General features: G+C 39.2%; 1 pseudogene; it reads left to right on the forward strand.

Moving 5' to 3' along the window:
- Window positions 1-22610: 22610 nt before the first annotated feature.
- Window positions 22611-23077, forward strand: LOC133090553 (large ribosomal subunit protein eL32-like; annotated as a pseudogene).
- Window positions 23078-25271: the final 2194 nt, after the last annotated feature.

The raw sequence follows: 25271 nt of genomic DNA on the forward strand, positions 1-25271 counted from the left end.
GTAGTTGAGTCCCTAGGCTCATAGGGTATTAGGACCTAACATCGTTTACGTTGTGGTCATTTACATTTTGTTGCTCAGCATCCATTCTCTTTCTATTGTTAACAACATCCTGGTTTCTCTGTAGGACAGCAGTACCACCTCTCTCCAGCTCTCTATCCAGATGCTGATGGTAACTCTGATGGCAGTTGGGCACATGACCTGGGTCTGGTCAATCAGAGCATGGCCTCCCCTTTGTGCCAGTGATTGATTCAAGAATGAACATGTAATGCAGCTGTGCAATCAGGCTCAACTGTAAATCATCCTAGGACTTTTGCTAGAGATACAGGGAAAGAATTCTTCTGTCTTCCCCCTGGACTTGAAACTATGAGGCTATGAGTCTGGAGCTTCTGACAGCCAATGTGCTTCCTTGAGGAGAGAGGCAGCCTGAGAAAGAAAGGAACCTGGAAAGTGGAGGGATGGAGAGATGGAGAGAAAGTGAGTCCTGATGCTATCATCTGAGGCAGTACTTCCAGCCTCACCTGCAGTCGCCTTCCCCTGGACTTCTCCAGTTTCAGGAGCCAATACATTTAATTTTTTTGCTTAAGCCAGTTTGAGTCAAGTTTCTTTACTATAACTGAAAGAGTTCTGATTGATACAAGATGATTTCTAGGTTGGTTTTATATTCCCTGTGGAAAGTTCTTGTTCTTTTAGAGAAGGGAGAGGGAACCTAAGAAAACTTAGTGCCGGGAAACTTTGCCTAGAAACAGACTAGTAGGCACCTGACCTGGTCAGTGGAGACAGACCAGCTAGAACTCAGAATTAAAGTCTGTCCTAAAGTATCATGAGAATATATTGATTCAAATTAAGGTTTATTATTTTTAAGCATTTTCAATCACTGAAAGTATTTTGGAAGACTGCAAAGTGGCCTAAGGTTAAGAAAACAAGCTTCGTAGTTGAAGCTTGGGAATGTGATTTCATTTCTTTGAAACTTCTTTTCTTTCATTTCATTTCTCAGTTTCCTCATCTATATAATGGGCATATCCAGTGCCTATCTCAAATAATCACTAAGGCACATAAAACATTCATAGCAGGATGTCTAGTATATCCTCAATAAGTAGAAGCTATCACTCTTAATAATGCTCTGACCTTTTCCTTTTTGGATTGTGTGATGCATCATATTATATCTTTGAGCCAGAACTGAGTCAAAATAATGTAAACTAGAAGGACAAACTCTCTAGAAAGAGGATATTAGGGTTTTTAAACATTCCTTAGGCTGACTAAAATTTGTTTGCTAGCTCTTCCAAGTCGGTAAGTAAAGGGAAATCTAAGTACTGGTTGTTTTCTTATATTTAGTGAAGGACCAAGTTATCTAACTGAGTTCCTCTTGTTTAAGGTTGCTCTAAGTTGTCAATGACAGTCCTCCTGATGGAAGTAAGAGTTCAGGCCAAGCTTTACCTCCTGGGCACTTAAAAACAAAATGAGGGCTTCCCTGGTGGCGCAGTGGTTGAGAATCTGCCTGCCAATGCAGGCGACACGGGTTCGAGCCCTGGTCTGGGAAGATCCCACATGCCGCGGAGCAACTAGGCCCGTGAGCCACAACTACTGAGCCTGCGCGTCTGGAGCCTGTGCTCTGCAATAAGAGAGGCCGCGATAAAGAGAGGCCCGCGCACCGCGATGAAGAGTGGCCCCCACTTGCCTCAACAAGAGAAAGCCCTCGCACAGAAACGAAGACCCAACACAACCATAAATAAATAAATAAATAAATAAATAAATAAATAAATAAAAAGTAAAACCTTGTATGTCTTGTCTAAAAAAAAAAAAAAAAGAGAAAAAAAAAGATAACACAAATCAAAACCCTAATCAAAACCAATCTTTATTTAGTACCATGTGCCTGGCACTATGCTAAACTCTCTCTGTGGACCATCTTGTCTCCATCACAACTCTAGAGGGTAGGAACTCTTATCACCATTTTACAGGTGAGAAAACTTAGGCTCAGAAAGAAAGGACTGTTAAAGGGCACACAGTTGGTATGTGGTGGAGCTGGGATGGTAGCTGCCCTTTTAACCACACACACTGCTCCTTGCCTGTGCGCTCTCCAGTCTAGCAGGATGGGAGTCCTCACCCTTCAGTTCCTGAGCCCACATTTTTTCACGGTAGGTCTGAGAGCATCAGGAGACCTAGTTCCTAGGAGTCAGTACCCCCAGGATCATCCAAAAGGCTGATAGTGGGATGTTCCAGGGGCAAATTACACACTGTGGGGGCAGAACTGGATCACTCTGAGGAAAAAGAATGTCTTTCCTGGAAGAATTGTTATATTCTCGTTATATCTGCTTGCTGCTCTGAAAATTTGGAGAAGATGTCTCACTGTGGAAGGACAATCACTCTTTCCTAGTGAACCACTCAATAATTGATTTGATTGTATGTGGTTAATATGGGAACCACATGTGGGTAAAAAGTATCGACTCTTTTAATTTATTTTTTTTAAATACAATGCTGAAAGGAGGGAACAGAGATGTTTATTTGAAACAAATGATTTATTTTACATGAATTTTGTACAGATGACATGCCTTGTTCTAACATGAATTTAAAACAGTGGTAATGAACACTCTCCATCACCCTGACCATCCTTGAAGTTTCCCCTATCACCATGATGCCTATTATCTGAGGTCATTTTTGTTGCTGTCAGATGTTATCATTGGCTTGGCTTGTCTCCCTGTGATGTGTGTGTGTGTGTGTGTGTGTGCTTGTGTGTGTATGGTGGGGGGGGGTAACTTGGTGACAATAGAAATTAACAAAAGATATGAGCAGAGACTGAAACAGTATTGAGCAAATGGATACTAATGATCCTCCTCACACAGCAATGACCTGGTGTGTGGTTGTAAATAGTCAGGGCCACCACACTGCACAACACCAAGGGCTCCATCTGCACTAGATTCAGACATCCAAGGTTCCCTGGAAGCCAAATGGGCCTGTGCAGGATATGATAGAGAGGGAAGGCCTGAAAAGTGGTGGAGGTAGACACGTGTTACTTCTTGGCTGCCCAGAATTCATTTACACTCTTTCTTTCTTTTTAAAAAAAAAAATTTTATTTATTTATTTATTTGGTTACTCCAGGTCTTAGTTGCAGCAGGCTGCCTCCTTAGTTGCAGCAGGCAGGCTCCTTAGTTGCGGCTTGTCGGCTCCTTAGTTGCGGCATGCAGGTTCCTTAGTCGTGACATGCAAACTCTTAGTTGTGGCATGCATGTGAGAGCTAGTTCCCTGACCAGGGATCAAACCCAGGCCCCCTGGATTGGGAGAGTGGAGTCTTATCCACTGTGCCACCAGGGAAGTCCCCATTTACTCTATTTCTAATACCTTCTCACATTAACTGGGAATCTACTCTTCTCCTACTCTCAATGTAGATCTAATTTCACCCCCAGCTCTAAACGTGGCCTGTGACCCAGGTCTGACCAATCAAAGCTTCATATTCCCCTGACTGCAGAGATGGATCATGACAAGCCACCGGGACTTCACGTTCCTTTGCTGAGGCTTCTGAGAGAGAGCTTGACTTAGAGACTTGGCCTGTGTACAAGGCTGGCCTGCTTCTCAGGCGTTTCTGAGCTTTTGGGGCCCAACTGTAAAATCTTGTTGACTTGAGCAGATCTAAAGCTGGGAAGGAACACTGATACAATGGCAGGAATACAAGTATGTGGTGAGTTGGAGGCATATATTTCTTCATAATAAATGAACATTGTAGAAGAGGGACCAGTGTTCATAGCAGAAAAGTGTTAGGGAGAGGAGTTTTGGGAATTGTATCATGAAACGTTCTGGATCTGAAGTCTGTTGGAAGATTCCAAGATTCAAGTTGTGACGTGTCTCCCAAGTTGCAATTAGCTCCCCCAAGCTTTCAAGATTGCTGTTGTACAGGGCCATGGCTGTATTCTCATTCCTTTAGCTAGCTGAATGTTTTCAGGCCAAAAGATTTCGCCAGTGCTCTTTCTTCAGCCATCTGGAGTCATCTTCAGTCTTTAAGACATCTTGGTTATGGTTTTTCCCATCTCCCAACCTTTCTCCCAGCACCATGACTAGATTAAGCTTTGCCTCTGACAGTGTTTTTAAAAATTTCACATTTCTATTCAGTACAACACTTTGAACTCTTTGGAGAAGAGTTATCATAGAAATCTAGTAAAAGAGGAAACTCTTGCGGCAATGATTTGATAGTTTATTTTCAAGAAAAGTTTTAAATCGTAGTTTTGAAACCTGTTCTGTTGAATCCAAACAGGATTAGTAAGCATCAGTCAGGACTCAAGGAATCACATTTCTATGGTCACAGTCATAAGTTATCTCCCATTGTATTTACTCTTCCCTGTATTTTTTGCCTGACATTCTGCCTGCAGCGTCTGACTAACTCTGATGAGGAAAAGCTATCTTATTCAGCTCTATTCATCATTTTCTTTTTCCCAGGCTGTGCTAACAATGAAAAAAATCCCCAAACACCCTGTATGGTTAATTGGGTATAATGTGTTACCATTTATGGGGCTCGGAGTTTTAGAACTTCCCCAGGTGCAAAGGACTCAGCAATGATTGTGGATTATAACTGAGGATTTCTATTTATGTCATTCCAAGAAAGGTGTGTTTTCTTAGGCTCAAAGTCTGACCTTTCTCTGCTTATTGAGTGCTTACTGTTGGCCTTTGAAAGTTACTCATTGGCCACTGTATTACCTAGTTACTTTAGTGCTGTGGTAAGTTAATGCAAGAACTACTTGAGGGGCTTCCCTGGTGGCGTGGTGGTTGAGAATCTGCCTGCCAATGCAGGGGACACGGGTTCGAGCCCTGGTCTGGGCAGATCCCACATGCCGCGGAGCAACTAGGCCCACGAACCACAATTACTGAGCCTGCGCGTCTGGAGCCTGTGCTCCGCAACAAGAGAGGCCGCGGTAGTGAGAGGCCCGCGCACCGTGATGAAGAGTGGCCCCCACTTGCCACAACTAGAGAAAGCCCTCGCACAGAAACGAAGACCCAACACAGCCATAAATAAATAAATAAATTAATTAATTAAAAAAAAAAAACTACTTGAATCACTGAACATTGCATGTATTCTCATAAACCAGATATTTGGGCCTGGGTGGTGAATCAGAGAGTAGAGGCAGGCACTGAAGGGTGTCTTCAACCATGAGACAGGAACCCACTTCTGTGTGAATCGGTATCTGGGAGCATTCCTCTGGAAGGTCAGCCTGGGACAGCACAGGAGAAGTAAGCTGCTCCCGGTTCTATTTTCTTCATCTCTACAGAGAGATCTGCAGGTATTGGGCCTGCCTTTGGCCAGAAGAAAGTCTCTGGATTATTAGAAGAGGTGAGAGTGTGGGGGGAATAGAAACAGCAAAAGTTCTGTTTTCTCCAAAATGCTAGAGCCTAGCCCTAAACATACTGAATGAGATGTTTTCGTGGCTCTTTACTCCCTCTTGTGGCGACGTGGTGCCACTGTTTTCTAACTATCGTGGACCTTCATGTTTCCACCTGAGGCAGAAATCACCAAATTGTTTAACATATTCAGGTTGGATGTAACTATCCAATACGGCAAAGAGCAGAGGTTCCATGCTACATTTGGACACATCTCTCAGAGAGTTAAGGGATTCATCTGTTAAAAGTTGTAAATAAGCATGTAGATCCACTGTTCCCACCGAGAGATGGTTTCACAAATACTTTTTCCCCAAATGTTGGACTAGTATGGGGATTTTAGGATCTGCGGATGAGAAAAAGCACCAGATTTCACCCTTCCATTCCACTTGAGGGTAAATAGTATAAAGTTTCCCTACAAAAAAAAAATGTAGAATCTGAATTCATATATACCTTCCAGTGATATTTTATCAATCTGTATATAACATGATATCACATATATACGTATTTTACTGGGAGCATTAATAAATAGTCTTTATTTTAAATTTTGCACATTGCACTTTAACATTACCTCCAAACATTTCTCAAGTGGATGCCTACTTTGTAAAACCGTATATTCAGCTCATTGTCATTTCTGTACAGAAGTATAAGTAAATATATGTGATATAATATATGCAATAATACTGGAATTATTTTATTAATCAGATATTTTGTCCTCTATTCTATACTCCACTCTGCAGTACAGGGAGGAGTGGAATAAATGGCACAGTTTAATTGGGAGGTCTCTTTTTTAAAAACTTGGAATGGAATGGGCAGCTTGTACAAGAAAATGTGCCAGAAGTAGATTCTATTTTTGTAGTAAAACGAGCTGGCAGCAAATTTTATAGTGCTGTGCATGGCTTTAGGATCATTCTCAAAATGAGCGAAAGGAGTATGCATTTGTGTTGCTCGGTAGTTTTAGTACTCTGGTAAATTACGCTACAATAAAACAAGAGTAGACTCTTTCCAGGCACAGACTCTATAAAGGGCATCCTTTCACTGATGTGGCTGGTTGGGCACGGTCAAGGTAGCTGTAAACACTTGTCTTCCCTGGTGTGGTAGGCAACCTCCAAGATAGCGTCTATGATCCTCCCTCCCCCATCTTGATATTCACACCCTTGTGTAATCTCTCCCTTTTGAATGCGGGCTGGATTTATTGATTTGCTTCCAATGAACTGAATTCCACAGAAGTAATGGGATGTTATTTCTAAGATTAGGTTACAAAAAGACTATGGCGTGCCAAAACTTGGAAGTAACCAAGATGTCCTTCAGCAGATGGAATGGTAAATAAACTGTGGTGCATCCAGACAATGGAATATTATTTAGTGCTAAAAAGAAGTGAGCTATCAAGCCATGAAAAGACATGGAGGAAACTTAAGTGCATGGTCTAAGTGAGAGAAACCAATCTGAAAAGACTCCCCACTGTATAATTCCTACTATATGATATTCTGGAAAAGACAAAAAAAAAAAAAAAAAATGAAGACAGTAAAAAGATCTGTGGTTGCCAGGGGTTAGGGAGAGGGAGGGATGAACAGGCAGAGCACAGAGGATTTTTAAGGCAGTGACACTAATCTGTATGGTACAATAATGGAGGATACATGTCATTATACATTTGTCAAAACCAATAAAATATACAATACTTAAACGTGGAGTTTGGGTGATAATGTTGTGTCACTATAAGCTCATCAGTTGTAACAAATTTACCACTCTGGCAGGGGATGTCCACGGTGTGCGTAGTTGTACATGTGTTGGGGAAGGGGTTATATAAGAACCCTCTGTACTTTTTGCTCAATTTTGCTGTGAACCTAAAACTGCTCTAAAAAATGAAGTCTATTAAAAAAAAAAAAAGGCTACGGCTTCTGTCTAGGTGACTTCTCTTGCTCTCTCATTCGCTCGCTCTGAGGGAGGACAACTGCCAAGTTGTGAGGAGCTTTCTGGAGAGGCCCACGTGGCGAGGAACTCATGTCTCCAGCCAATAGCCAGCAAAGACCGGAGGCCTGCCCGTGGCCACAGGAGTGGGCTCAGAGTGGAGCCTCCCCCAAATGGGCCTTGAGATGACTGATGCCAGTCGACACCTTGATTACAGCCTTGTGAGAGACATTTTGAGAAACTCTGAGTTGGAGGTACCCCATTAAACCAGGCCCAGATTTATGACTCAGAGAACTGAAATAATAAATAAATGTTTGTGATTTTAAACTGTCTAGGTTTTGTAGTAATTTGTTGTGTAATGACAGATAACGAATAAACTTGTTAAGCCACCTGTCATATACAAATGTTGAAGAGATTCTTTAATACTGAGAATTAGATGGAAAGTACTGAACCCATGGTTCACGCCAGGGACTCTACCCACAGGTAAGCATAAATATATCCAACCTGTGACTACAAGTGACTACAGTTATAGTCTCTGTGTTGTTCTAGAGTAAACCTTCAGTTCCTCTGCATAAAAGGAAGAAAATTAAATTTTACTGAGCATTTACTACTTACTAGGCACTTAAATGATATCTTTTAGAAGGAGATTATGGGCAGTTAAAAAATTTATCCAAGTCTATGAAGATAGAAAGAGAAGAAGATGGGATTAAAATCGGGGTATTGGACCTCCCTGGTGGCGCAGTGGTTAAGAATCCGCCTGCCAGTGCAGGGGACACGGGTTTGATTCCCTGATCCGGGAAGATCCCACAGGCTGCAGAGCAACTGAGCCCGCGCGCCACAACTACTGAGCCTGCGCTCTAGAGCTCGCAAGCCACAACTACTGAGCCCGCGTGCCACAACTACTGAAGCCCGCGCACCTAGAGCCCCTGCTCTGCAACAAGATAAGCCACCGCAATCAGAAGCCCAGGCACTGCAGTGAAGAGTAGCCCCCGCTCGCCACAACTAGAGAAAGCCTGCACGCAGCAACGAAGACCCAACGCAGCCAAAAATAAACAAATAAAATAAATAAATAAATAATAAATAAATAAATTCATTTAAAAAAAATCGAGGTGTCACTTCCAAGTAAAAATAACTTGTATCACTCTTTCCAGAACTTTTCCTTGCATTTTCTCATTCTATATTTTCCACTAATCTGTGTTAAATCATTAGGCTTTCCTCACAGTCTACAGTCATAGTGGGGTATTTTATACACATTTTTCTCAGTAACTGATAGAAGAAGCAGGCAAAATATCAGTAAGGATATAAAAGGCTTGAATAATATGATCTGCAAACTTAACCTAATAGCCATGTATAGAAGCCTGAGCCCCAGACTGCAAATTACACATTCTTTTCAAATATACATGGAATCTTTATTAAAATTGAATCAAATTTTACTAAAATTGGGTCATAAAGCCAACCTCAATATGTTTAAAAGGATTGAAATCAGAGTATGTTCTCTGATAAGAAGGCATTCAGCTCAAAATCAACAACAAAAAGATTACTAGGAAATCCCCATATATTTGATATGAAGAAATATACCTGTAAATAACTCATGCATCCAGAAAGAAATGATCATGGAAATTAGAAAACATTTTAAGCTGGAAAATCTCAAAGTTTCCTAGGAGTAAAAAGTTTTCTAGGAGGAAAAGAGAAGCAAGGTTGTGGATTATAATGATGAGTCATGGTGTCTAAGCAAGACAGAGACGAAGACAGAAAGAGGCTCTGGGTGTCCAGAGAGACACGAAGGGACACGTTGGAAGTTGCCATGATAGGGAAGGATTCTGCAGCGGGAGTACTTGAGCTGGAAAGGTTTGGATGTGAGATTGCCAAAGTGGTAACTGGTAACGAACATGTCCAGGGTGTGACTATAGGAAGAAGTTGCCAAAGTTGACTGGATAAAAAAGTCACTGGAAGTCAGGGCATTAAGCAACTAGGAAGCAGGGCATTGGCTGGATCATGCACAGGGGTTCTAAAGTCTCCAAGCAGAATGAAAGGAGCTGAGGTGAAGAGTCACGTAGCAGGAAATAAGCCATGAGATGAGTGAGAGGTTGTGAACAGGAAGGAGGAAGATTGAAAGCAATGAGATGTGAAAGTGGGTAGTAAATCCCAAGTGGCTCAACTGTCATGGGAGTAGGTGTCCAAGATAATCCAGGTTACTCTTAAAGTACATTTCATCAGGTACATTCTACAAAGAAAGACAAAACTGGCTGTAGCTCACTATATACTAAAACTGGTTTTCATAGTTTAGACAATGCGTAGAATTATCAATTGCTTCCCACTGGGAGAAACCAGTCAAGTTCTTACTCTTTTTTTTTTTAACCCTTTTAAAAAATTCAAGTATAGTTAATTTACAATGTTGTGTTTCAGGTGTATAGCAAAGTGATTCAGTTATACATATCTATCTATTTTTCAAATTCTTTTTCATCATAGATTATTATAGGATATTGAATATACTTTCCTGTGCTATACAGTAGGTCCTTGTTATTTATCTATTTTATATACAGTACCATGTATCTGTTCATCTCAACTCCTAATTTATCCCCCCACCCCCTTTGGTAACCATAAGTTTTGTTTTCTATGTCTGTGAGTCTATTTCTATTTTGTAAACAAGTTCATTTATCAAGTTCTTACTCCCTATTTGGGTTTTCTCAGCCTCACAATCAGCTTTACTTACTGTGCCTCTTTTCAGTCTTACCAACTTCTCCCTAAGAGGTTTTGCTCACTACGCGATACACACGACTGCTTGCGGTTTCTCTAAGGGAGATATACATCCTGTAATTCAGGTTTGTGTCTGAAGCAGAGTTCACAAGCTCCACAGATATTGTGTTTAATTCAGAGTGATGCAGCTGCTTGTAACTGAGAGGGTTTTAAGCTACACAACACATGGGATTTTATGGAGCTTAAATTGTTTTTAGAAGTTATTCATTTGTATAATTACACAAGTAGCTTTTCAGGTAAAAAACAGAAAAAGCCAAAGTCCCCTTGATCATTGCCACGGTCCCAAATCATGCCCAGAACTAACCACTTAATCAGGTGGTATGTTCTCCTGGGCTTTTCTCTATGCATTTACATTCTTATAAGTGCACAGAGGGGAATATGTAGTTTTGCACAACGGATCATTTTACTCCCCCGCTTCTGAAGCGCTCCACATTATAACTAGAATAAAATCCATACTTTCCACTGTGGCCTCCAAGATTCCACACAATCCGGTCCCTGCCTCCCTCTGTGACCTCCTCTTGTGCCAGGAGGTGTGACGGTATTCTCCCCACAGGTCCTTTGCATGTACTGTTCATGCTGCTTGGAGAGCTCCGTCACAATCCTTGCTTGACCGTTTCTTCTCAACTTTCAAGTCTCAGCTCAAAATTCATCTGCTCATAAGCCTTTCCTGGATGCCCTCTCTAAATTAGTACTTCCCTCCTCTGTCTCAACTTTCTATCTCTTTTGAATCCTGTTACCTTGTTTCAGGCAACAGAGTTCTACCACTGGGGTTTGAATCCTCTCTTTACCACATGCTAGCTAAATTACTTCACCTTTTTGCGCTTTAGGTTTCCCATCTAAAACTGAGGATAATTATGCACTTACTTTTTAGGGTGTTATGAGTTAATATTTGTAAACCATTAACAAGTTGCCTAGAACGTAATGCGCTCTGTTTGATAAATTGATACAATTTTTCCTTAGCACTTGCAATGAGAGGAAATCATTTCTTCCTTTGCTGTTTATCCTCTCCCTTCTCTAGAATGTAAGATCTATAAGTGCAGGGACCTTGTCCGTTCTGTTCTTAGGCCAAGAACAGTGCCTGACTCATAGCACCCTTAATAAGTAAAGGCTGAATGCATGAATGTTCAGATCTTACCTCCTGCATAGGGTTCTGAGTGCACAAGAGGTAAGTTTTTTTTTTTTTTTTTTTAACTTTTGGCCGCATCTCACTGCATGTGGGATCTTAGTTCCCTGACCAGGGATCGATCCCGTGCCCCTTGCAGTGAAAGTGCGGAGTCTCAACCACTGGACAGCCAGGCAAGTACCAAGAGATAAGTTTAAAATGGAAAACATGGTCCTGCTTTTATTAAAAACTTAACTTTTATACACTGTCCACCACTTAGTGCTAGCACCATATCTTGCCCTGTTATACTAGAAATGGATGTAACTCCTCTAACCTCCAAAGTAGGCCTAACCCAGCTGCAATTCTCTCTTGTGTCTTACTTTTCCAAAGAGCACAGCAGAGCGAAGACTGCTAACATGTCCTGCCCACTGTCCGCAGCACATGGTGGGATGTAGCTCCAGAACCTTGCTTCAGATGTGCAAGATCACCCATCCATTAAATCATTGATGTTTCTATTGCTGAAAAAACAAACAAACAAAAAACAAAGAGCACAGCATACAGAAGGTCAGTGTAGTAGCAGCCTCACTGCTAGGAAAACACTAGCAGCAGTTATCATAAGCAAAAATGACATTCCCAGATTCCAGCACAATCCAGACCTTTACTGCAGTTGCCAGCCAATTTATTTAGGATTATCTGCGGGATGGAGGAAAGAGAAAAGTTCTTGTTTAAGCCTGTCAGGTTACTAGTCATACTGTGCTGGTTGGCCAGGGTCTGTGAACCTAAACTCTATTGGGAAAAATCTTCTGTAGAGAGGTTAGTTGTGCTTTCATGCGCTCCTCTTGCAGAAACCCAAGCTTTCTCCAGCTGTGCTGTAGCTACTGTCACCACCAAGATGGTGGGTGCTTCAGAGGTCCAGTAAGGCCACATGGACATAAACTTTCCTACTCTGAAAGATGCATTTAAAAAAGATTTTTTTCCTGCAGATATTTTCTTGCTGCATTAGGTCCAAACTGGGTCATCTATCCAAGGCTAAGAAACAAGATAAAAGAGAAAAAAAATTAGCAAAAAATCCATTAGATTGCTACCTACTAAACTGAGCTTGAGGAAAAGCCAGGTCTGAGGTGTTTTGTTCCTGGTGCTATCAATGGGTTTTTGTTTTTTAAATTGAAGTACAGTTGATTTACAATGTTGTGTTAGTTTCAGGTGTACAGCAAAGTGATTCAGTTATACAGACACATATATCTATTTTTTTTAGATTCTTTTCCCTTATAGGTTATTAGAAAATATTGAGTATAGTTCTCTGTGCTATACAGTAGGTCCTTGTTGGTTATCTATTTTATATTTAGTAGTGTGTATGGGATAAATTAATGAGTCTTAAGTTCATGCAAATTACAGCTGCCTTTACAGTATAGGGTCCCCTAGAGAACATCTTGTGATTCCAGGAAAAAAAATTCTATCTCTGTTCAAGGCTTGATTCTGACTTATGCAGTATGAGTTCCTGGAAAGCCTGTGTTGGTTCCCAAATGAATCTATTTTCGTATTAAACTTGGCTACTGTGGTCTATATGTCCTCAGTCACCCTGCACAGCTGCAATCTCAAACCAGCTGCAGCTCAGTGACAGCTGACAGAATCACTATGAGGGCCAGTGAGTGAGGTCAGGGGCTCTGCAGCCAGGAACCACGCCCCAATCATGCCGCAGGTGGTCTAGTGAAGACACGGTTCTCCTTGCAGCTGGATACTAGACGCCACTACTCACCTTTAACTGGTACCTTTAAGTCTCTTCTTCTGCCTCCCCCCACAAGAATGAGGACATGAGAACAAGCTAAGAGCATTAGAGAACAGTGTACACGAATAAAGCAACCCTCTTTGGTAGTGTATCATACACCTCACTCTGTGACTAGCCAGAGCCCAGCTGTGAGTCTGGGAAGTGGTGTATTAGCTTCCCAGCAATGGCTGAGAAAGCCTTCATTCTCGCTCTTGTGGGCCTGTGGCTGAGCACACCTCATGGAAGATCACAGTTGGGTTGATTTTGCACTGACATTTCTGAAAGTAAGAATAACGCACACAACCTTTTTTTTTCTTTTATTCTTTTTGCAGTTTTTTTTTTTTTTTAAACAGAAGAACGGGATTATTGGAAAGACTACAACGCAAGACTGAAGCAAATACCCCGCATGAAGATCTGGGTACTTGTGCCAGGTGGAGCTTGGCGACGGAGCCGATACTCAGCTTGCTAGGCTCCCTCGTGAGATTTCGTCTGAAGAAGTTTGGCGCTGCTCAGTCGCCGTAGCTACACCCTTCGCGGCAGCGAGCGGGAGCGTGGAGACCACAGTTTACTGAGTTGTCCCACTGGCTTACCGTTGATGGCCATGCCCAAGGCTCACTTTTACATCGTGATTCGAGTCTGCATTCCAAATGCCCGCGGACTTCCTTGTGCCCAGTAAGCAAAGAAGCTCGCCGTTGGCCTGGTGCTAGGATAGCGTCACGGGTACACGCGCCTTTGTAGGGAGCAGGGGGCGGGGTGACAGGGGCACCAACCCTCCGGGAGAAGAGGGCCCCGCCTCCAGGCCACGCACCCCCCTGGTTGGAGGCAGCGCGGGGGCGGGGCGAGGTCCTGGCTGAAAGCCTAGGAGTGACCTTTCTTATTACAAGGGTTTTCTTATCTTTCAGCGCCCTGGAGGCTAGCCTTTCCGGGTTTCGGTGAGCCCCAGAATTAAGGGGTACAACGTCAAAAGGCAGATGTGGACAAAGGGCTAAGAGTGCAAGGGGCTGGTGTAGGGGCGAGCTTTCAGTGACGGGACTGCGTTGGAGATTTAGGCTTGAGTTACAGAGAGACTTTTCTTGCTCTGCCTGAGAGTTGAAACCAAACTTCAGAGTTGTAGAACCATAGCTGTCTGTTTGGCATCTCCAGCCATAGCTTCACTTCGCTTACTGTAGGCAGTTCGCCCCAAATTGAAATCGTGTTCCCTCCAAAAGCTGATCTTCTCCCACTATTCCTTATTTTGATGAATGGCCCACCATAACCTAGATTCTCAAGCCAGAAATATGGGGGTTATTTCTGTCGTTCTTCTCGTAATCCTATTAATCAAAAAGACCTACTGACTCCATTTCCAAAAATAGGTAACTAATAAGAACCTACTGTATAGCATAGGGACCTCTACTCGATACTCTGTAATGCCCTCTATGGGAAAACACTCTAAATAAAGAGTGGATATATGTATATGTATAACTGATTCACTTTGCTGTACAGCAGAAACTACACATTGTAAATCAACTATATGCCAATAAAAGTTAATTAAAAAAAAAAATCTCCAGGGCTTCCCTGGTGGCGCAGTGGTTGAGAATCTGCCTGCCAATGCAGGAGACACGGGTTCGTGCCCTGGTCTGGGAAGATCCCACATGCCGCGGAGCAACTGGGCCCGTGAGCCGCAATTACTGAGCCTGCGCGTCTGGAGCCTGTGCTCCGCAACAAGAGAGGCCGCGATAGTGAGAGGCCCGCGCACCGCGATGAAGAGTGGCCCCCGCTTGCCACAACTAGAGAAAGCCCTCGCACAGAAACGAAGACCCAACACAGCCATAAATAAATAAAATAAATAAAAATTAAAAAAAAAAAAAAAGTGTTTAAAAAAAAAAAAAAAAAATCTCCAAATTACCCTCTCTTCAACATTTCCTCTGCATTACTTCTGGTCTCAATTCTTCCCAATAGATTTTTATCTGTTACCCCTGCCCACCTACAATCAATTCTCAATTATGGGGCAGAGTGATCTTTCCATGATGTAAACATTTCTCTGGAGTAATCCTGCTTAAAATAATTTAAGCACAAAATTCAAACACCTAAATGTGCTCTGACTCTGCTTGCTTTCGTGCCCATACCCCTCTCTCCAATCTAGCTAGTACTTCTGTTGCCTGAACAGTATTCAGTATAGTTCCCTGTGCTATACAGTAGAACCTTGTTGTTTATCCATTTTATATATAATAGTTTACATCTACTAACCCCAAACTCCCAATCCATCCCTCCCCACCCTCCTCCCTCTTTGCAACCACAAGTCTGCTCTATGTCTGTGAGTCTGTTTCTGTTTTGTTGATAGGTTCATTTGTGTCATATTTTAGATTCCACATATAAGTGGTATCATATGGTATTTGTCTTCCTCTTTCTGACTTACTTCACCTAGTATGATAATCTCTAAGTCCTTCAATGTAGGAAGCAACAAAATTAAGAACCATTAAAAGATACTGCCTATGGGCAACTTGTGTGTCAACATACGTTAATGGGTGTTTTTTACGTGCATGTGCTTAGTTTGCTCTGCTGAACCTCTTTGTACTTACACTTTTTCTTATCAGTTCCACAGGAAAGAGAAAAGCTGGAATAGAAATTCAAAACAATAAGAAAATCATACGTGGGTTGCTTTGTCTGTTAGTGCATAGACTCACTTTGGCTTGAGGAAACGTTTTGAAATTGATTTTAGAAAAGATTATCAAACAGAACTTTAACAATGCACTTAATATTTGCAGTGTCTACAGCACATAGCTCATTGTGTTTACTTTTTCTGATTTTGATCATTCTCGTTTAATAAAAGAAAACTATTAGGATACTGGTTCATTTATGTTAGTTCATTAGCTATAACTTAACATTTGCAAACATTTCTGTTAACCTCAGAAATTAGAATTTAAGCTTGATGTGATGCAGTATTAATGTTTCTTAATTTTTGTTGAGAAGAGAAAAAGAACTGCTTATCTATAGACGTTGTTGAAAGATTTGTGATTTTCCTGTGTCATTTTATGTATTTTATTTTTGCTATTTCCTGATTATCTTTTTCAATGTTTCTAGTCTTATTTTGTTGTGAAACATATCATGGGAGAAGGTATAGGTTTTCACCAAAATTTGTTTCCAGGAACTTGATTTTTATCAATGAAACATTTTTAAAAAACTTTTATTTCAGTTGTTTTTGCTTTTTGTTTGTTTGCTTTGTTTAGTTTTTCCTTTGTTGGACAAACACTAATTTTATATGCACTAAAAAGTAACTTCAACAATGACTCTCTGTATAGTTTGACAACTTTTCTGATTTAAGGAGAAGAGCTATGATGGTGTGACTCTGGAATGTCACATATAAATGTGGGTATGTTCAGACACAAATATATTCCAAATACCTCCTCTCAGAGGATCATTACTTCTTCAACCTCCACTCCCCAGGAAACTACTTAATGTGTTACAGGAGTGATGCTGGCCTCTTAAGTCCAATAGATTTTAGCTCAGATAGTGGCTCTGATGCCCATATTAGGGTAATTGCAGGAACATGTTTCTTTGTTATTGGAATAGGGTATGTTAATAACTTATTTGGCTGGGTGGTGGGATATAAACAGAAAAACCCACATGGCTTCTATATACAATTTCTTTTCTTTTGGAGAGATGGTATAGAGCAAATATTAACACTTCAAATGAGACAGATCTGTTTTACTTTTTACTAATTCCATTATTCCCTCAAATTGTTTCACTTCCCTGAACTTAAGTTTCTTCCTTAAGATATGTGGGAAAGGTTAACACTGAATACTCTGTCTATAATATTGTTATTTCTGACACATCAGCTTTCCTAGGCAAATATCAATTGCATTCAACAAATAGACGACAGTATTTGTTAGGCAGGTTTTACAGCAGTACTGAGAAGTAACAGATCTAACATTTGTTTTAATTTTTTAAATGTTTTTTTATTGTGGTAAAGTCACGTAGTATAAAACATACTATTTTAACCGTATCTAACCATACAGTTCAGCGGCACTAAGTACATTCACATTGTTGTGCAGCTCTCACCATCATCCATCTCCCGAATTTTTCACCTTCCTAAACTGAAACTCTGTCCCCATTAAACACTAACTCCCCATTCTCCCTCCCCCACCCCACCCCAGCCCCTGGCATCTACCAATGTACTTTCTGACTCTATGAAGTTGACTATTCTAGGTACCTTGTATAAGTGGAATCAAACAGTATTTGTCTGCACCTAATGTATATTGGAATGCATTTTTAAGGTTAACTTAATATATGTAAGTTTGCAAACAGATTGTACCTTCTTTTTTTCCCCCCTGTGCTATACAGTAGGCCTCACCAGCCATCTACTTCATACATAGTAGTGTACATATGTCAATCCCAATCTCCCAATCCATCCCACTCCCCTCTCCCACCTTGGTGTCCATACATTTGTTCTCTACATCTGTGTCTCTATTTCTGCTTTGCAAATAGGTTCATCTGTCCCATTTTTCTATATTCCACATATATGTGTTAACATATGATATTTGTTTTTTTCTTTCTGACTTACCCCACTCTGCATGACAGTCTCTAGGTCCATCCACATCTCTGCAAATGGCACAGTTTTGTTCCTTTTTATGGCTGAGTAATATTCCATTGTATATATTTACCACATCTTCTTTATCCATTCCTCTGTTGATGGACATTTAGGTTGCTTCCATGTCCTGGCTATTGTAAATAGTGCTGCGATGAACATTGGGGTGCATGTATCTTTTGGAATTATGGTTTTCTTTGGGTATATGCCCAGGAGAGGGATTGCTGGTTCATATGGTAGTTCTATTTTTAGTTTTTTAGGGCACCTCCATACTGTTCTCCATAGTGGCTGTATCAATTTACATTCCCACCAACAGTGTAGGAAGGTTCCCTTTTCTCCACATCCTCTCCAGCATTAATTGTTTGTAGATTTTTTGATGATGGCCATTCTGACTGGTGTGAGGTGATACCTCATTTTGGTTTTGATTTGCATTTCTCCAATAATTAGTGATGTTGAGCATCTTTTCATGTGTTTGTTGGCCATCTGTATGTCTTCTTTGGAGAAATGTCTATTTAAGTCTTCTGCCCATTTTTTGATTGGGTTGTTTGTTGTTTTGATTTTGAGCTCCATGAGCTGTTTGTATATTTTAGAGATTAATCCCTTGTCAGTTGCTTTGTTTACAAATATTTTCTGCCATTCTGAGGGTTGTCTTTTTCTCTTGTTTATGGTTTCCTTTGCTGTGCAAAAGCTTTTAAGTTAATTAGGTCCCATTTCTTTATTTTTATTTTTATTTTCATTAAGAGGTGGGTCAGAAAACATCTTCTGTGATTTTTGTCAGAGTGTTCTGCCTATGTTTTCCTGTAAGCGTTTTATAGTGTCCGGCCTTACATTTAGGTCTTTAATCCATTTTGAGTTTTTCTGTGTGTATGGTGTTAGGGAGTGTTCTAATTTCATTCTTTTACATGTAGCTGTCCAGTTTTCCCAGCACTACTTATTGAAGAGATTGTCTTTTCTCCATTGTATATTCTTGCCTCCTTTTTCATAGATAAGGTGACCATAGGTGTGTGGGTTTATCTCTGGGCTTTCTATCCTGTTCCACTGATATACATTTCTGTTTTTGTGCCAGTACCATACTGTCTTGATTCCTGTAGCTTTATAATATAGTGTGAAGTCAGGGAGCCTGATTCCTCCAGCTCCGTTTTTTCTTTCTCAAGATTGCTTTGGCTATTTGGGGTCTTTTTTGTTTCCATACAAATTGTAAGATTTTTTTGTTCTAATTCTGTGAAAAATGCCACTGGTAATTTGATAGGGATTACATTGAATCTGTTGATTGCTTTTGGTAGTGTAGTTATTATCACAATATTGATTCTTCCAATCCAAGAACATGGTATATCTCTCCATCTGTTTGTGTCGTTTTTGATTTCTTTCATCAGTATTTATAGTTTTCTGAGTACAGGTCTTTTTGCCTCCTTAGGTATTTATTCCTGGGTATTTTATTCTTTTTGTTGCAATGGTAAATGGGATTGTTTCCTTAATTTCTCTTTCTGATCTTTCATTGCTAGTGTATAGGAATTTTACATCAGGAAGTGTTTTAATATAGCCACTATGAAAAACAGTATGGTGGTTCATCAAGTAATTAAAAATAGAACTGCCATATGATCTAGCAATTCCACTTCTGGGTGTATATCCAAAGAGAGCAAAATCATTATGTTGAAGAGACATCTGCACTGTCATGGTCATTGCAGCATTATTTCATGGTCAAGGCATGGAAACAACCTAAGTGTTGACAGATAAATGGATAAACAAATTGTGATACACACACACACATCAGAATATTATTCAGCCATGAATAATTTAACTTTGAATTCATGAGTATTTCATGAATAATTGAACTACTTTCAATTGATATGTCTGTGAGTTTCATTTATATTGTTGTACGTGAATTTTAATTTTTATTCTCATTTTTACCTACTACTATTATGGACATATACCACAGTTTATTTATCCATTCTAGTGTTGATAGGCATTGATAGTGCAGTTGGCAGTTTTGGCCTATTATAAACAGTGATGTTATAAACATTCTAGTTCCTATACTTTTGTAAATCCATCTATGTATTAGGTGTACATCTAAGAAGGAAGGAAGAAAATAGAGAACAAAATTATATAGTTCTAAAATTAAATGTCTTTAAAATAGAAATAATAGATGATAGACTCACACATGACCATCTACTTAAGCAAATAATCTGAAATATTTTCCGTTAGCTATCACACATGGCTCTCCTGATGTTCAAAGAGAGAAAATTTAACCAAATAGACTTAAATGAAATTAAACACATCTTTGTCTGTCTTTGATGATTCAAATGTACCCTGGAAGGACCTTACATATATAAATAAAAGTTGTTAATTTTGGACTGTCACAGTGGTGAAAGACTGTTTAGAATAGATCAGCTTAAGCAGATTGCATTATATAAACTGAAAAAATCCAACTCTGGGGAAATTTTTTAGAGTATTTAAAGTTTTGTCTTTTCATCTTTATTTTCATTTAAGAAAACTTTTTTTTCTGAAAATAATTGGCTCTGAAAAGTATCTTTTAATAAAGATTTTTAAAAACTTTTTTCTAAACATCTAACCCATAAAAAAACTCACTGTATTATAATATGCCTGCATTAATTTCCATCTATTGTTAATTTAAAACTCAGTGGATTTTCTTAAACTAAACATACTGTGTAACCAGCACTGAGATCCAGAAATAGATCATTACTGTACTACAGTACTATACGATCTGCATTTGCTGAATCCATGGATGCAGAACTGTGTATAAGGAGGAACCACATAGAGGGAGGGCCGATTATAAGTTATACTCAGATTTTCAACTGTGTGGAGGGCTGTTCAACAATTCTCTCATTGTTCGAGGGTCAACTGTACATTGTGATTCAGCTTCTCCTTCTGCCAGATTCTGCCTTTCTCACATTCTTCCAGGTGAACTTCCTAAGAGCATTGTCCATCAACTTTCCCATTAAAAATCCCCATTTTCAGGAAACCCAATCTAAGATAGTACCAGCACAAATCCCAGAACATCCATATGGAGAACTATTAGGCTTGTTAAGGAATGAGGAAAACTAAGTGCTGCCCTTGCTGCAGCATTTGGCTAATATGTACCAATATCCATGAGGAAACAAGAGTAGATGCACAGGATTGTATATGTTGAGGATGCTGAATGTAGGGGAACAGAACAAAAAAGAAAGTTGGGGATGGGGGAGTTTATCAATATGGGAGATAGTCCTGTGAAATAGAATTTGACACTCTGGCATCTACAGTGGGAGATCATGCTATTCTCTCCTAGGATAGCTATTAGAAACATGTAAAAAAAAATACTGACACAAAATAAATTAGGTAGGAATGTCGGAGTTATCAGGGCTGATGATGGAAAAAGGATTCAAAGACTCAGAAAGAGAGGTAGGTAGGATATATTACATAAAGCTGGATAAACAGCTGACAGTATTTCATGCGAAGGCCTACAGGACATGCCAGGTGACAGTGCTAAGCAAGTAACTGGTGAAAGGGGAACAAAAATCGTTTAGGAGCTCAGGGATGGCTGTTCTCTCTAGGCAAAGAATGACAGTAAGAGATGCTGTTTTAGGACTGGGAATCCTGATAGCAATTAATTTGATTGCATCTCAAAATAACAAAGAGATGGTAGTGCTTAGCAATCAAAAGCAAGGTAAGTGCAATTATCACAACGAGCAACAAGATCTGTGTGGCAGATGAGGAAGCTTGACTCACAGTGAGATATAGAAATGGTTAACAGGATATGTTAGTCCTTACAGAAATATGCATATGCAGCAAGCAAGCATTTTGCATAATATGTACAATCAAAATAAATAAAAATAAATGATAAGGAGGCAGAGGGAAGCTGCCCATTAAAAAGTCACAATTTTTTTTCCTAGATTCCAGATGTGATCTGATTCTCAGACCATGAACACATTGACTGGAAGAGAGGCCTATGATGAAAGATCATTTTTCACTGTGACAAATGTATAACAGTAATTCCCCCGTACTTTACCTAGGTGACCCCTGAACTTTAATTCAGGTGCCTCAGCACTGGGAAAAGGGAAATGTCCAGATCATTCAAGGGTTGATGTAAACATGAACATAGTGAGGACAGAAATTCCATATATTAAAAGGAACAAAATAGAATGTCTAGAACCCAAAATACGTTATGTGCAGATTAAACACCACAGAAACAATATGAGTGAGCTTAAAGACATAACAATAGAAATTATCCATACAGATATATTTAGCTTTGGTGAAATATGAGATGGTACTAAGAACTCTAACAATAGTGTTATTAGAGTTCCAGGAAGGAGGTTTACAGGAATTGAATAAATAATGGCTAATATTTTCCAAATTTGTTCAAAATTATAAGGCTGCATGTCCTAGAAGCTCAAAAAGTTCTAATCAAGAAAAAGAAAAGCAAAGGCACATAATTCAAATTTTATAAAATCATTGTTAAAGAGAAAATTTTAAAAGCAGCCAGAGAAAAGAGAGATTAAATGCAGGGGAATAACCATTAGAAAGTTGTTGACTTTTTATCAGAAACAATGCAAACCAGAATATTTTGGAACAGCATCTTTAAAATGTTGAGAAAAGGTCTGTCAACCTAAAATTCTATATCCAGAAAAAATATTCTTCAGAAATGAAGCTAAAATAAAAATATGTTCAGGAAAAGAAAAACGTGGAGAATTCATCACCCAAAGATCTGCACAAGAAGAAAATTTACAGTAAATTTCTTCAGGCTGAAGAAAGAGTAAACCAGAGTTTTACTAAGAAATAAAAAATACTGTGAATAGTCACTATGTAGGTAAATTTTTAAAAATTCCTTCATTTTAAAATTTCTTTAAAGTGTATTTTATTGTTTAAATTATAAAATAATAATATATTTGTGGGGTTTATGACATATGAAGATGTAGATAATTTGACAATAAAAGTATAAAGAAGAGGACATAATAGAAATATACTGTTATGCATTTCTTACATTAAAACTCAAGAGGCATAATATTACTTGAAGAAAGACTGTGATAAGATGCATATTGCAAACCCTAGAGCTCCTACTGCATAAACTTAGAAGTTATAGCTAGTAAGACCATGGTAAAGAAAAATTGAATATTGAAAATATTTAAATAGTCATAAAGAATGCAGGGACGGAGAACAAAAAATATATGGGACACGTCCTCCTCAGCATCGTGGCCGCCCTCAGACCTCTCGTGAAGCCAAAGATCAAAAAGAGAACCAAGAAATCCATCCAGCACCAGTCAGACCGATATGTCATAATTAAGCAGAACTGGCAGAAGCCCAGGGGCATGACAATAGGGTGCGCAGGAGATTCAGGGGCCAGATTTTGATGTCCAACTTTGGTTACTGGAACAACAAGAAAACAAAGCATTTGCTGACCAGTGACTTCTGAAAGTTTCTGTCCACAATGTCAAGGAGCTTGAAATGCTGTTGATGTGGAACATATATTACTGGGCTGTGATTTCTCACATCGTCTCCTCTAAGAACCACAGAGCCATTGTGGAAAGAGCAGCCTAGCCGGCTGTCGGTCACCAATCCCAATGCCAGGCTGCACAGCGAAGAAAATGAAGAGACAGCTTGTGTGCACATTGTATTCATGTTAATAAAACCATAAAACTCAAAAAAGTATACATATGGGACAAATTGAAAACAAATAGCTGGATGGTACACTTAGAAACAACCATGTAAATCATTAGATTAATTATAAATGCTCTAAACTTTCTAAAAAAAAGCCAAAGAATATTACACTGGATTTAAGAGCTAAATTCAATTTTATATCATCTGGAGGAAGTGCATTTTAAATATGGAGTTACAGATAGTCCAACAGTAAGAGAATGGGAAAATATACAGAGAAGTCCTCACAACCAGGAATATTGACAAAGATGAGAAGGGGAATTTCATAAAAATAAAAGTGTCAATTCTGAATCCCTGTGAACCTAATACCAGAGATTCATAAATCTATGAAGCAAAAACTGAAAAAAATCTGCAAACAAAATTAGACAAATCCACATTATAGTTGAAATTTCTGCGGAAAATTACTAAGGATATAAAAGATGTGAATAAAATATCAACCAGCAGGACATACCTGAAATTTATAGAATAATTCACCGAACAATGGAACATACAAAGTCTTTTTCAAAGAGCACATTCAACAGGTGGAACAAAAACTTAATTAATGAATAACTGAAAAAAAGAAACTGAACAGTTGTTTGGGACACCTTCCATCTGATTTCACATTAAATGGAGGCATATTGTGGAAATGAATCCTTAGTGGTTATCCAGACTTTAAAAGTACTCACATCAGTTATTAAAGCTAATAGGAACAATTTCAGTTTAAAAGCAGGACTTCCTGTCCACTTAATACTACAGTAGTATTGACTACATTACTTGGAAATGCCCTATGTCTAATTTTCCATTCCTTAACTGGAAGAGAATATTGTCTCGAATGCAGATGCCTCAGATACCTTGTAATTTTATGTAACCAATTTCAATGGACTTTATGCCATTTTTAGCTTGTCACCTATGTGTGATTATCCCAGAAAACAATCTCTTTTCCCCCAAACTCACTATTTATGTACTTATTATGTTTAAACTAATTACTGAACCTTAGTACTTCCCCATTGAAGAATGGGCTTATAAGTATACTTCCTCATGATTATATATGATTTTTAGACTAGATGGTTTATTTGGTAGATTTCCTAGCATCATCTCCCTGGGCTCTAAGTTATTTAATACATTCATTTTGGGCAGTTCATCATGATGGTGTTAATTTTTTATTATAGCCTATTTAGTAGTTTTATCCTCTAAGATCACAAATATTTTCTTTGATATTTTCTTAAACAAATTGTGGTATATCCAAACAATAAAAAGAAACAAACTACTAGACACACAACATTGACGAATCTCAAAAAATGTGCTGAGCTACCTAGGACACAAAAGAACACATACCATATGAACCCATGTATATACTATTACAGAAGAGGTAAACCTAATCTATAGTAATCTCTGGCCTAGGCCACAACTGATAACATATCAGTTGTGGCCTAGGCCAGAGGTGAGGGTGGGTAAAATGCAAATGGATACAAGGAAAATTTGGGGGGTGATGGAAATATTCTGTATCCTGATAGGGTTGATGATCATATGGGTGTATATATTTGACAAGCTCACCAAACTGCAAACTTAAAATAGGTGCTTTTTTATTGCATGTAAGTCACACTTCAATAAAGTTAATAAGGAAAAACAAACAAACAGAAAACTATTGTGTAGGGAGAAGAATGGAAGCAGGGAGACTAGCTAAAGTGCTGTGAATAATCTGAGCAATGATGGTTTAAACAGTAGAAATGGAAAACAAGATAGATTTAGGATATGTTTTGAAGGCAAATTATACATGATATGTTGATAATTTATATATGTACGTTTGAGAATGAGGATTCTGATGGACAGTGAGAAATAAGGAAAAATCCCTGAAAGTTTGGCTTAAAAAATTGGATAGTGTTATTTATTTAAAACAGTTAATCTGAGAAAAGAGTTTGGTGATTGAGTTCTATGGATAATCAAGAGTACTAGTTTGGCTGTGTTAATTTTAAGATGCTTTTTAAAAACACCTGTGGACAAATATCCAGCAGGGTGTTGGGTATATGATTCTGGAGTTCTAGGGCATGTTTGAATCTTAAGGTACAGATGTGGAAGTCGTAGCAGACAAGTTCTATTTAAAGCCATAGGCTTGACAAAATGTCACCTAGAGAGCCCAGGACATTTAGTGGTGGAGGAGGAGAAAAGGAACCAGCGAAGGAGACTGTGATGAAGCA

The sequence above is a fragment of the Eubalaena glacialis genome, chromosome 4 (genome assembly GCF_028564815.1).
Source record: "Eubalaena glacialis isolate mEubGla1 chromosome 4, mEubGla1.1.hap2.+ XY, whole genome shotgun sequence".
Taxonomy (NCBI): domain Eukaryota; kingdom Metazoa; phylum Chordata; class Mammalia; order Artiodactyla; family Balaenidae; genus Eubalaena; species Eubalaena glacialis.